This window comes from Macrotis lagotis, chromosome 8 (assembly GCF_037893015.1).
Source record: "Macrotis lagotis isolate mMagLag1 chromosome 8, bilby.v1.9.chrom.fasta, whole genome shotgun sequence".
NCBI classification, from domain to species: domain Eukaryota; kingdom Metazoa; phylum Chordata; class Mammalia; order Peramelemorphia; family Peramelidae; genus Macrotis; species Macrotis lagotis.
Window position 1 is genome coordinate 188305577 of NC_133665.1, and position 15134 is coordinate 188320710.

A 15134-nucleotide genomic window follows, 5' to 3' on the forward strand; every position below is an offset into this window, starting at 1 on the left:
TTTAAAGATATTCAAGAGGTTAGAACATTTAGCAGATTATTTGCTGCCCTGGGGAGGGGGAGGGAAGGGCAGGTGGTAGAAAAGTGTGGAGCTCAAAACCTTTCCAAAGGATGAATGCTGAAGGCCATCTTTGCATGTGGTTGGAAATAGAAATAAATGAATGAATAAAAAGTAAATTTTAAGCCTGTTAAGGGCTTCAACCTGTTTGACCAACTTTGAAGTTCATTGGTTGAAGTCATTAATAAGTCTCTCTTGGTTATCTTTTTTTAATAATTTACTTTTAATTCATCCACCTTTCCTTTGATGATGTCTAGTGACCAGGAGCTGACTATCACTGAGTCCTGAAGCTCTGAGGGGGAAAATTTTCCCAGACTAAGTTCCCAGATGAAGTTCCTATCTCCTTTTGCTTTTCATTGGGCTCCCAGGAGTAAGTAGAACCTATCTGATTCCATTTTCCTTTATTCCTTTTTAAATTGATAAATTTATTTTTTCATTTATACGTATGTGTATATTTTTAAATTACAAAATTTCCTTCCTCATTCCTTTTCTACCACCCCTCCCCCCAGAGGCCACCTGTCAGGTTAGCATTGTACATACATATTTTTGAAAAACATGTTTACAGATTGGTCCAAACATGTTTACAGCTTAGTCAGAACCTATCTGATTCCTCCAGTAGAGTCATATATGTGACAGAAAAGAAGTATATACTTTCGTGGTATTTTCTGAATGATCTTTTAAATCAAAGAAAAGCTCAATAAAAAAGTCATCAGTTAAAGTGGGCTACATTTAGGAATATGCACTCTTGGTTTTACTATGAATGAGATTTTAAAGAATGCTAAGAAACCTTCCCTAGCCTTTCCTTACCTTATGGTAGAATCTTATGCCATGACTGAAGCCACAGTGAAGTCAAAAGCATACAGGCATAAAAATGGAATGGTTGCTGGCTTGTACCTTAGGCAGAGGGACATGTGCAAAAATAAAATATAACAGCAATGACAAGGACAACAATGGCATCGAAAAAATCCTTTAAAGTAACCAAGGATCTCCCCTAAGGCTTGGTGTGTGGCACCTCTGCTCTCCAGAACAATATGTTTCCCCCACTGAACTAACTTCAGGCTAGAGTCCACATCTGCCCCACTGGGAAATGGTCACTTCACTCAGAGACATTCAGTGGCTGTGGGCTTTTGCTTCTCCCAATGACCTGAACCTTCCTTTTTAATTCGTGGAAATAGAATTGAACAACTTACTTGTCACAATGAGCTTTGTCCCCTCACCAAAGACTTTAACACGTCCCACTGTGGGGCAGCCAGTGACAAAATCTCCCCAAGGAGCTTGCCCACAGTCAGAGACAGAATCAGCCGTGTCTCTGCTAGTTCTGTCAATTCTTCATGCATCGATCAACTCTCAGCCATGTTTCCAATGAACACTAGTTCCCCAATGTAACCTCAGGATCGACTCTGTACATTTCTCATTTTTTTCACCATATCCTCCTTCCTAGTTAAATAATGTCCTGACTGACCAGGCCCTGGGTGACTTTTTGTTGGGTTTTTTGGTGACACTTCTCTATTTGAAGTTGTTGTCTCTGAATCTTGTCGGGAATTCCTACTCTATGGTTTAGGCATGTTTCGATTTTGTCTTTGACACTACATATGTAACTTTGGATGAGAGTTTTTCTAAGCCTCAGTTTTCCCATCTGTGGAATAGGGATCGTGGTCACATTATTGCTATAAGGATCAAATGAGAGAACAGGCTGAAACGTTCTTCATAAATCCTGCAACTATATACTATATACTATTAAGTTAGCTTTCTTGTTATTTTCATAAAATTTAGACCTGGACGGGTCTCATTAATTGTCTAGACCAGGACTTTTTGAAGTCATTTTGTATTTTTTGTTCTAGATTTCTTTCCCAGCAATTTGGTGAAGTCTGTGTGTCCCTTCTTAGGAAAATCCTTTTAAATTCTGAAAATAAAAATGCCTAAGTGTATAAGGAAAGTAAATACATTGAAACACAATGATCATGATTCTTGCATGCCTATATATGTACATACACAGAGATATGTGTCTCTTGCTCTAGAGGCGACAGATGCCTAGAACTCCCACTTCGAAAATTCTCCCATTTTATAAGATGAGCTAACAGAGCTATCAAGAGACTGTGACCTTCTCAGAGTCACACAGAGACAGAGTTGAGATCTGAACCCAGGGCCCTTGAGTCTCAGCAAGTTTTAAAGATATCCAAGAGGTTACAACCTATATCAGATCGTTTGCTGCTATGGGAAGTGGGGAGAGAAGAGTGGATGCTGGAAAAATGTGTAACTCAAAAACTTTCAAAAAGATGAATGCTGAAAACTAGCCATGTATGCTTGGAAAAATAAAGAAATGAATAAAAAATAGTTAAAAAGAGAGAGATATCCAAGAGACTACTGTTCATGGATTTCACTTGATTGCCCAACTAGGAAGTTCAACCTTTTCTATTGGAAGACCTTGTCACAGAGTCACTAGATTTTTCTAGTTTATAGGGAACTTGATGACTGTCTGGGTCTACAAACTCTGACTTTCACCCACTCCCCCTGGCTGTTTTTGTATGATCTATGAATTAAGAACTTTTTCATATTTGTGTCACATGGAGACTAATTGATGCCCCCAATACGATTTCATTATAAAGGAACCATCAGGTGTTCAACCAGCTGTTCTTTGATGGTGTCTAGTGACCAGGAGTTCACTATCACTGATCCTGCAGCTCTGAGAAGGTTCCTTGCAATTTCTTCCATTGTTACCAGTTCTGCCCCATTGGCTGAGGAGAACATGGCTGATCCCTCCTGTATAGTCAGAGGTAGGACAGAAAGCCAATATATGTATAGGATACTTTGTGAATGATCTCTTTAAAAAACCTCTACAATAATATAAAAAACCTAGGCTAAAATGTGATAATTTAGCTCTCTGCAGGCTTGTTTTTGCTAATAATGAGATTTTGATGAATGTTAAGAAAATTTCCCTCACTTTTCCTTACTATGATAGAATCTGAAGCAATCAATATGAAGTCGCAGTGAAGTCAGAGGGACACATAAGCATAAAAAGGAGAAGAGTGGTTTGCATTTTAGACCATTTTAACCAAGAGAATTTTATCAAACACATTTGCAAAAATATAATAATGATGACAACAATGGCACAGAAAAAAATCCTTTAAGAATCAATCTCCCCTAAACTTTGGTCAGTTGCCCCCCTTCCACCCAGAACCAAATGATTTCCCCCCTTAGCTAATTTCAGTCTAGTGCCCCCCCTGGAAAATAGCCACTTCTCTCAAAGACATTCAGGGGCTGTGGGCTTTGGCTTCTCTCAATGAATGGAATCCTCCTTTTTAACTTGTAGAGACATAATTGAATCACTTACTTGTCACAATGAGCTTTGTCCCCTCGGCGAAGACTTTGACAAGTCCCACTGTGGGGCACCCAGTGACAAAAACCACCCAAAGAGCTCACCCACAGCCAGAGACAGAATCAAGATAGAATCACACTGTGGGGCCAAAAGGGTTTAGCTCTTTGGGGTTTTTCTTATTTGTCAATTTTCCATGTATCTACCAGGTCTCAGCAATGTTTTCAATTAATGTTAGTTCTATGAACATCTTGGGATTCATTCCGGCAATTTCTATTTCTTTCCTTCTCTTTTTACCCTCATTCCTTTTGTTATTTTTCTCAAAATACTCTCATTTTCATGACAGCTTTTCTAATTGATTTGATTCATTAGCAAACATGTCTACTTTTGCAGAGATTTAAAAGCTGCAGAAGGAAACTGAATGCCAAGTGTAGTAAAACGTTCTGATGTTCATTCCTTGGTGATAAGAAAACACCAATGACACCTTTAAGTTTTTAGAATAATTCTTTAGTCGCATTCTCCTTCCAAGTGGTCCAATAATCTCCTGAGTGACTATGACCTGGGCAATTTTTTTTTTGTTCTTGAGACACTCTCCACTTGAAATTAGGTTTCCTCTTGGGGAATTTCTTCTGTATGGTAGAGACAGAAAAAATTTTTGAATCTAGACTGAAGAGACTCAGGTTCAGATTTTGCCTTGGACATGACATGTGTGACTTTGGGCAGGTCACTTTGTTTTTCTAAGTCAAAGTTTTCCCAACTGATGAATAGGGATCATGGTCACATCATTGCTGTAAGGATCAAATGAGAGAACAGGCATAATAACATGCTTGTAAAATACCAGAAGCTTACATACCAGTCAGGTTTTTTATTATTATAGAATTTAGACCTGGAAATTTAGATCTTCGTTATTGTCTAGACTAGAATTTCTTAAGATATTTATTTTTTGTATTCTGCTTCCCTTTGCTCTTGGTAGCAAGAGGTTGTAACCCCCTCAAACTCACACAAGGAGGGGATAAGAGACAGAGTTTTGATCTGAGCCAGATCCTCTGACTCCCAGTAATTTCAAAAAGATACCAAGAGACTCCTGCTATTAGTTCCAACCTGATTGGCCAACTATAAAGTTCAATTTTTCCATTGAAATCATTATCATAGAATCACTGATCCTGAGCATTTTTTAGTCTACAGGGAGCTTAATGACCATTTGGCTCCCGCCAACTCTGGCTCCTACCCTTTCTCTCTGCCTGTTTTTGCATGGTTTGTGAACTAAGAATGGTTTTTATATTTGTGTCAAATGGAGACTAATCTCTGGCCCTCAAATTACTACTGTTGGGATAGAGAATCAGGTGGTTATCCAGTCATTCTCTGATGATGGCTATTAATCAAGGCCTTCCCAATCTAACCTGGCCTCTTTGCAACTTCTCCCATTGCTTCCACTTCTGCCCCATAAGCCAACCAGAATATGACTGATCCCTTCTGAACAGTCATAGATATGCTAGCAAGTCAATAGAAGAATATGATACGTTGTGAATGATGTTTTAAATAAAAATAATAGAATTGATAATAATATATTAGAATAAAAAAGTCATAGGTAGAAATGTGGTACATTTAGTTCCATGCAGCTTTGTTTTGCTATTAATGAGATTTTAATGAATGCTAAGAAAATTTCCCAACCTTTCCTTACTGTTATAGAATCTTCTGGAATCAATAGAAAGTCACAGTAAAGTCGTCAAAGGGACATAATGGTATAAAAAAGGAGAAGGTAGGTTTACACCTTAGCTTTTACCCAGATAATTTTATCGAACACATTTGCAATTTGAATGTCTTCAAGGGAAGTGGCTATTTTCCAGGGGGGCACTAGACTAAAATTAGCTAAGGGGGGAATTTGTTCTGAATAGACTGGGGGCAACTGACCAAGGTTGAGGGGAGATTCTTAAAGGATTTTTTCTGTGTCATTGTTGTCATTATCATTATTATATTTTTGCAAATGTGTTTGATAAAATTCTCTTAGAATGGTCTGAAGTGCAAACCACTCTTCTCATTTTTATGCTTACGTATCCCTCTGACATCACTGTGACTTCATATTGATTGCTTCAGATTCTATCAAAGTAAGGAAAAGGAAAATTTTCTTAACATTTATCAATGTTACCATGTTATATTGCAATGTCCTATTTATCAATGGTACAGAAAATTTCCTGAAGTAATCCAGGATCTCCCCTTAGCCTTGGTCTGTTGTACCCATTCTCTCCAGAATAAAATGATTCCTGCAATGAGCTAACTTAAGACAAGTGCCTATAGTTACCCCCATTGGAAAATAGGCTACAGACATTCAGTGACTGGATTTTTTGCTTCTCTCAAAGGACAGAAGCTTCCTTTTACAGGATCAAATTGGTGGAGACATAATTGAACCACTTACTTGTCACAGAAAGCTTTGTTCCCTCAACAAACAAGTCCCACTGTGGGGCACCCCCACAGGTAGAGACAGGATCAAGGCACAGCGTGGGACCCACATTGTGGGGTTTTACTTGTTTGTCACTTCTCCATAAATCAGCCAGCTCTCAGCCATATTTCCAATTAACACCAGTTCTCCAAGGTAACCTCTATCAGTTTCTCATTTCTTTAGCCATATTCTCCTTTCAAGTAATCAAATCATGTCCAGAGTGACCCTGACCTGGTAATTTATTAGTTTTTTGACACCTCTCATTTGAAGTTGTTGTCTCTTAATCCTGTGGGGGAATTTCTACTCTGTCAGAAATGTGTTTGGGACTTAGAAGAGATTTAGGTTCCAGTACTGCCTTTGACATTATGTGTGACTTTGGACAAGTCACTCATTTTTCTAAGCCTCAGTTTTTCCATCTATGGGATAGGGATCCTGGTCACCTCATTGCTAGAAGGATGACATTAGAGAATAGGCATAAAATGATTTATAAAAAACTGGAAACTTTTACCTATATACAAGTCACCTTTCTTGTTTTTATAGTAGGCTTTCGTCTTGGAAATTTGGACCTTAGTCATTGTCTAGCCTAGGACTTCTTCAAGTTATTTTATGGTTTTTGTTCTACATTTCTTTGCAAGCAATTTGGTAGTCTGTGGACCCCTTCTCAGGAAAACGCTTCTAAATACATAAAGTGGAAAACATTAGAATACAAGGAAAGTAAGTATATTGGAACACACTGATTAGTATGTTCACATACCTACATAGACACACATACACAGAGATAGATGGTTTTTTTCTGTGCAAGTATGTATAGATAAAGTTGACAGATGCCTCTAAGATTCTTCCATTTTATTAGATAAACTAACAGAGGTATCAAGTGATCTACTCAAAGTCACACAGGGAGGGAATAACAGACAGAGGTGGGATTTGAACCCAGGTCCCCTGGGTCTCAGCAATTTTTAAGGATACCCAAGAGGTTATAACCTATATTATATAGTTTGCTTTTGTGGGAAAAGGGAAGGGAAGGATGGGTGAGAGAATAATATGGAATTTAAAGGCTTTCAAAAGGATGAATGTTGCAAACTATCTGCATGTTGTTGGAAAAAATGAATAAATAAATAAATTAAAAATTACAATTATAAAAGAGAGTTATCTAAGAGACCCTTGGTAATAGAGTCACCTGATTTCTCAACTATGAAGTTCAACCTTTTCCATGGAAGTCATGATCATAGTCACTGATCCCTAGGATTTTCTGTTTTACAGAAGCTTGATGCCAATAGGGGCTTGGGGTTGGCACACTCTGACTTCGGCCCATTCCCCCAGTTTTTTTTCTATGATCTGTGAGCTAAGAATGGCTTTCACATTTGGCACTTTACATTTTACACTGTTAAATGGAGTTTAATCCATGAGCCCTAGAGCTCTGAGCAGGAAGTCATTCCTAGCCTAAAAATGCAATACATTCTGATTCCTGAGGTCTTTTTTTTTTTTTTTTTTGTTGCTAATAATGAGATTTTGATAGATGCTAAGAAACTTTCCCTAACCTTTCTTTACTATGATAGAATCTTATGCCAGTGAAATCAGAGGGACACATAAGCATAAAAATGAGAAGTTGGCTTACATCTGATCCAGAGAATTTTAGCAAGCCCTTTTGGATAAATAGAATATAACCCCAATGATGAAGACAACAGTGGCATGGAAAAAATGCTTTAAAGCCTTCCTTTGGTCCTTTGCCCCCATTCTCTCCAGAACAAAATAATTCCCCCTCCTTGGAGAATTTCATTCTAGTGCCCACTGAAAAATTGCCTACTTAATTCACAGTTAGAGGTTTTTACTTCCCCCCAATGGATCACTGTGGAAATATAATTGGAAATATAATTGAGCCACTTACTTGTCACTATGAGTTTTGTCCCTTCACCGAAGACTTTAACACCTTCCACCGTGAGACAGCCAGAGACAAAAACCACCCAAAGAGCTCACCCACAGGCAGAGATAGAATCAAGGCACACTGTGGGGCCAGACCGGGTAAGCTCTTTGGGGTTTTTCTTGTATGTCAGTCCTTCATAACTCTCCCAAGTCTCAGCCATATTTTCAGTTAACATTGATTCTCTACTCTGCCTATTAGGATTCTTTCTGTTAATTTCTCTTTCCTTCTTTCTCTTTTTACCCTCATTCCTTCTCTTACGTCTCTCAAAATATCCTTTAGTTTCATGACAGTTTTTTTTAAGTTTTTACAAGGCAATGGGGTTAAGCAACTTGCCCAAGGTCACACAGCTTGGCAATTATTATGTCTGATGCCGGATTTGAACTCAGGTCCTCCTGACTCCAGGGCTGGTGCTCTATCCACTTGGCAACCTAGCACAGTTTTTCTAATTGTTTTGATTCATTAGAGAACATGTCCACTTTAGAAGATATTAAAAAAAAGCAAAAGGAAATGGAATATTAATCATAGTTAATGCTCTGATGTTTATTTCTTGGTAGTAAGAAAGCACCAATGACACCTTTAAGTTTTTAGAACAGTTCTCTAGTCTCATTCTCCTTCCAAGTGCTCCAGTAGTGTCCTGAGCCACTAGGATCTAGGTGACTGTTTTGAAATCACACCTGAGATCTCTCTCCATTTGAAATTAGGCTTCCATTGAATCCTCTGGGGAATTCCTACTCCATGATAGGGACACAGAGGACTTTCGAATCTAGACTGAAGAGACTCAGGTTCAGATTTTGCCTTTGACACTGCATGTATGACTTTGGGCAAGTCATTTTATTTTTATAAGTCTCAGTCTTCACATCTGTGGAATAGGGATCATGGGTACATCATTGCTGTAAGGATCAAATGAGAGAACAAGCAGAGAATGTTTTGTAAAAAAATGGACGTTTTTTCTTATACATTTGTTATAATCATGGAATTTATAGCTGGAAATTGATATTTTAGTAATTTTCTATTAAAATATCTTAAGATATTTTTTGATTTTGCATTCTAGATCTCTTTGGCAGCAAGTTGGTACCAAGAGGTTGCAACCCACTCAGAGTCACACAAGGAGGGAATAGGGGACAAAGTTTTGATCTGAGCCCAGATCCCCTGTTCCCATCAATTTTGGCTTTGGCCCAAAGATAAATTTCAACTTCTCCATTGGAAGTCATTGTCACAGAAGCACTGATCCTGAGAATTTTTTAATTTACAGGGAGCTGATGATCATTTGGCATGGGGTCCACAAACTCTGGCTCCCACCTTCTTCCTCCACCTATTTTTGCATGGTTTGTGAACTAAGAACTGTTTTAACATTTGTGTCAAATGGAGACTAATCCATGGCCCCCAAATAATTCTTATTGGCATAGAGTACAGATGGTTATCCAGCCATTTCTTGATAACCAGGAGCTCAACTTCTTCCCAGCATAACCTAGCCTCTTTGCAGACTCTCCTGTTGCTTCTACTTCTGTTCCCTGGGACAACCAGAATATGACCAATCCCTTCTGAATAATCCTATGAATGATATCAAATGAATACATGTATATGATACTTTGTGAATGATCTTTTAAATAAGAATAACAATAATGATTATCATTCTATTGTAATAATACAATATTTCACCACGAATATTGCAATGAAATATATTATTACAATAGAATGATAATACTATTGTAATTATTATTATATTATATATTATGCTGTAGTAAAACAGGTTGCATTGAATTCCATGCAGTCTTGTTTTGCTATTAATGAGATTTTAGTGGATGTTAAGAAAATTTCCCCACCTTTCCTTACTGAGATAGAATTTTATGGAACCGATTCGAAGCTACAGTGAAGTCAAAGGCTCTTCTTTGGTCCTTTGCCCCCATCTCTCCAGAATAAAATAGTCAAAAGCTTCCAGGTTTTATAAAACACTTTATGCCTGTTTTTAGTTTTTAGTTTATACTTATATGTTAAAGATATAAAAAGGAGAAGGTTGACATGCACCTTGGACCGATTTTTACCCAGAGAATTTTATGAGGAACATTTACAAAAATAAAATAAAACAATGATGAAGATGACAAGGGTGTACATAGAATCCTCTGGAGTAACTCATGATCTTCCCTAAGCAATGACCAGTTGCACCCATTCTCACAAAATTAATTCCCCAACCTTCAGTTGAATGCTCACAAGTGCCTCAGTGGAAAATATCCATTTATCTTTTGGGCATTCAGTGGCTGTGGATTTTTACTTCTCTCTTTTTTTATCTGATCAAAATTGGTGGAGACATAATTGAATCATTTACTTGTCACTATGCGCTTTGTCTCTCCACTGAAGACTATAACATATCCCATTTTGGGGCAGCCAGAGACAAAAAACCCCAAGGAGCTTGCCCATTAGCCAGAGACAGAATCAAGGGCCACTGAGCACCCAAGGGTTGGCGGCTCTGCTCGTTTTTCTTGTTTGACAATTCTCTACCAACTCTCAGCCACGTTTTCATGGTTCTCTCGTTCTCCAAGGTAACCTCAAGGTTGACTCTCCGATTTCTCATTTTTTAGTCATATTTTCCTTCCAAGTAGTCAAATGTTCTGAGTGACTCTGACCTGGTGACACCCCCCGCCCCAGTTGAGACACTTCTCATTTGAAGCTGTCTCTGAATTCTGTGGGGGATTCCTACTCTATGGTAGAGGCAGAAAAGATTTTGGGACGTAGACGGAAGAGATCCAGGTTCCCATTCTGCCTTTGACTCTACACGTATGAGTCTTGGCAAGTCACTTCTTTTTCTAAGTCTCAGTTTTCCCATCTGTGGAATAGGAATTGCGGTCACATTGTTATTGGAAGGATAAAATAAGAGACAAAGCATAAAGTGCTTTCTAAAAACCTGGAAGCTTTTACCCATCTTCCAGTCAGTTTTCTTGTTATTATCATAAAATTTAGACCTGGAAAGTAGCTTAGTAATTTTCAAGAGCAGGACTTCTCAAGACATTTTGCATTTTTGTATTCTGCATCCCTCTGCCAGCAATTTGGGGGAGTCTGGGGGCTTTTTTTTGGAATAATGCTTTAAATCCATAACATGAAACACAGAGGAGTACCAGCAAAGTATGAACATTGAAACAGAACGATCACTTTACTTATATAAATGCATATATTGTAGATCCATAGAAAAATTGGTGTTTATCTCTATGCATGTATAGATAACATTGACAGATACCCAGAACCTCCAACTCTATGCCTCCATTTTATAACATGAGTTGATAGATGTATCAAGAGGTTGTGACCTACTCATAGTCATACTAGGAGTGAATAAGAGACAGTCTTTATCTGAATCCCAGGTCCACTGAGATATTCAAGAGGTTACAACCTATTTCAGATTATTTGCTGCCATGGGGAGGTGGGGAGGGAAGGTGGGTGTTAGAAAAATGTGGAATTCAAAAGTTTTTGAAAGGATGAATTGATGAAAACTATTTTTGTATGTCATTAGAAAAAAATTGAATGAATACAAAAGACAGTCAAGAGACTCCTGTTAATCATGCCAACCTGACTGACCAATTATGAAGTTCAACTTTTCTTGGGTTTTTTTTGGTAACAAAGGTCATATTAAAAAAATTTTTTTGGCAAGGCAATGGAGTGAGTGACTTGCCCAAGGTCATACAACTAGGCAATTATTAAGTATCTGAGATCAAATTTGAACTCAGGTCCTTCTGACTCCAGGCCTGGTGCTCTCTTCACTGTGCCACCTAGCTGCCCAGCAGAGGTAATTTTTAGTCCTATCTGCAAAGATGACAATGCTTGGAAGAATTCAATGATACAGGTAGTTCTCCCATGAAATGACGTTTTTACATTTTCTGTCAGAGGCAGAATAGTAGCACCCCAGACTGCAGTAGCAGCATTGAAAAGTACTGAACTGAAAATCTTTCCTCGTGTATATGTGATGATAATATAACCTAAGTCTCCAAATCACATAGCTATCAGATTTTCTCCTTATGAATGACTTTCAATTACATGGGGAATAAGAAGAATAGGTGGGAGCTAGAGCTGGAGTGCTCTCTCCCGATGAGGAGAAAAGCCTAGACCATTGAATTTTATTTCCATAAATGGAGCCAAACTTTATTAACAAAAATACCATTAAATGTTAAAGAAGACAATTCCTATAGAACAAGTTTTTAAATGAAACACCTGCATAGGTACAACTTTGTACCAAACTGCCCAATTTGAATGAAGTTCATCTTTTCCATGGAGGTCATTGTCCTGAAGTCACCAATCCAAAGAATTTTCTAGTTTACAGGGAACTTGATGACAATTTGGGCACGGGGTCAGCAAACTCTGGCTTCCACCCATTTTCCCTGCCTGGTTTTGTATGGTCGTGAGCTAAGAATGGTTTTTATGTTTGTGTTAAATGGAGTCTAATCCATGATTCCCCAAATCATTTTCATTAGAAAAGACTAATCAGGTGATCCTCCAACTCTTGTTTGATGGTATGTAGTGACCAGGAACTGACCCTCTCTGAGTCCTGCAGCCGCAAAGAGGAAATTCTTTCTACCTTAAACTGACCTCTTTGCGACTTCTCCCTTTGCACCTAATTCTACCCCTGGATTAGCGGAACATGTTTGATCCTTCCTATATAGTCATAGGTCTGACAGAATGTAAATGTATGCATATGGTACTTTGTGAATGGTCTCTTAAAGAAAAGAAAACCTCAAATAATAAAAATACCATAGATAAAAAACATGATGCATTTAGTTCCATACAGTCTTGTTTTTACTATTAATGAAATTTGAATGGATGTTAAGAAAATTCCCTAACCTTTGCTGACTGTGATCGAATCTTATGCAATTAATCTGAAATCTCAAGGAAATCAAAGGGATGTATAGACATAAAAACAGGAAGGGTTGATCACACCATAGACAGTTTTCATGCAGAGAATTTTAACTGGGACATTTTACAGAAATAAAATATAACAATGATGATGAGAAAATGGCACAGAAAAAATTCTTTAAGTAACCCAGAATCTTGCCTAAATTTTGATCTGTTTCATCCATTATCTTCAGAACAAGATTCTTCCCTCCCTGAGCTGGCTTTAGTTGAGTGCCCACAGTTATCCCACTGGCAAATAGCCATCTTCACTCACAAATATTCAGTAACTGTGAGTTTTTGCTTCTCCCAATGGAGGGAACCTTTCTTTTTTACCTGACCAACACTGGTAGAGGCAAAATTGAGCCACTTACTTGGCACGACGAGCTTTGTCCCTCCACCGAAGACTTTAACATATACTGAGTGGGGCAGCCAGTGACCAAAAACTCCCAAGGAGCTCATCCATAGTCAGAGACAGGCCCAAGACCCACTTTGCACCCAAAGGGTTTGTGTCTCTGCTAGGTTTTCTTGTTTGTCAATTCTCCGTGATCTCCAACTCTCAGCCATATTTCCAATTACCACCAGTTCTACAAGGTAACTTCAGGGCTGACTCTATCAGTTTCTCATTTTTTAGCCATATTCTCCTTCCATGTAATCAAATAATATCCTGAATGATTCTGATCTGGGTGCCTTTTTTTTTTGCACTTGAGACACTTCTCATTTGAAGTTGTTGTCTCTGAATCTTGTGAAGAATTTCTGTTCTTGTGTAGAGGCAGAAAAGAGTTTGGGATTTAGACTGAAGAGACTTGGGTTCTAATTCTGCCTTTGACACTACACATGTGACTTTGGGCAAGCCACTTATTTTTTTAAGCCTCAGTTTTCCCCTCTGGGGAATAGAGATCATGGTCACATCTTTGCTGCAAGGACTAAATGAGAGAACAGGCATAGAATGCTTTATAAAAAACTGGAAACTTTACCTATTTACAAGTCAACATTTTTGTTATTTTCAGGAAATTTAGACCTGGAGAGGATCTTAGTCTTTGTCGGCACTAGGACTTAAAGTCATTTATGCATTTTTGTCTTCTGGATCCCTTTGCCAGCATTTTGGTGAAGCCTGTGGGCTCCTTTCCCCACTGAACTAACTTCAGTAGAGCCCACAGTTGCCCCACCAGCAAATAGCCCACTTCACTACTGACATTAAGGAGCTATGGCTTTTGCTTCTCCCAGTGAATAGAATCTTACCTTTTATTGGTGAAATTTTTATTTATTTATTTAATTAATTAATTTATATGGTGAAATCATGATAGAACCACTTACTTGTCACGATGAGCTTTGTCCCTCCACCGAAGACTTTAGCATATTCCACTGTGAGGCAGCCAGCTACAAAAACTTCCCTAGATCTTGCCCACAGCCAGAGACAAGTCAAGGCTCCCAGAGCACCGAAAGGCTTTGGCTCTCTGCTAGTTTTCTTGTCTGTGAATTCTCCATAAATCTATTGAGACTTAGTCATATTTCTAATGAGACCTAGACATTTGCACTGCATCCTCATGAATTCTCTCTTATTCCTTTTCTTCTCCTTTCCCTCTTTATTCTCTTGGTCATCCTCTTAAAATACTCACTCCAGATTTTTCTTATCTATTTGATTACTTTTAGAGCCTAATTGTAAATGAGAAAAATGCCCAATTTGAAGTCTGAAAACCCTTGGAAGTCAAATTTCTGTCACAGTAACTGTTTGAACCTTCATCAAGAAAACCCCAAGAATGGGATGTTAGAGGGGAAGAAATCAAGCTCCATTCCCTTGGATGACAAGGATCTGGGTAGCTAGCGTTTAGCACCAAATTTCATATGTGAGAAATGATTCTCCATTTTTGCTTCTGAAAATATTATCTTGTATTCAGGAGAGGGAGGGTAGTGTTGATTAGAAAAAGCCTTGGACCTGGAGTTAAGAGAGACCCATTTTCAAAGACTGACCCCAACATCTACTAGTTATATGACTGTGGGCAAGCCACTTTACCCTTGCAAGACTCAGTTTCCTCATCTGAACAATGGAAATGGTACTATTTACTTCAAGGTTATAACAAACAAATACAATGTTGTAGTTCAAATGTTTTCACAGTTCTTAAATTTTATCTCTATACGTGTTAATTATTTATCCTTTTCATAGTATGCAGTACCAGAAGGGATTATTTAGCCCTATTCCCTTACTCTTTAGAAGATACAACTGAGTCACAGAGACCACTGTGTGACTTGCTCCAACTTACCCAAGGAGTGGTTAGCAGAGTTGGGCTCTCTGAAAGTACATTTCTTTTTTTATAAAATTGTATTCAGAATCCCCACTTTCGATCCTGTCTGACTATCAGCATACAAAGCCCAGGGAACTGGTTATTATGGAACATACCTGTCACGATGAGTTTTGTTCCAGAGCCAAATACTTTGATGTATTTTCCAGCCTGCACCATGTCGGAATGCTTTACAAAATCTCCAAATCTAAGACTGCATTAAAGATATCCAGCTGCTGAGCATTCTTTCCTCCCCAC

At 38.2% G+C, this 15134-nt stretch overlaps 1 protein-coding gene across 1 annotated transcript in view; it reads right to left on the minus strand.

Annotated features, from left to right (window-relative positions):
- Nucleotides 1–15134, minus strand: part of TARP (TCR gamma alternate reading frame protein) — a 172431-nt gene that overhangs the window by 14691 nt on the left and 142606 nt on the right. The window lies entirely within an intron of this gene.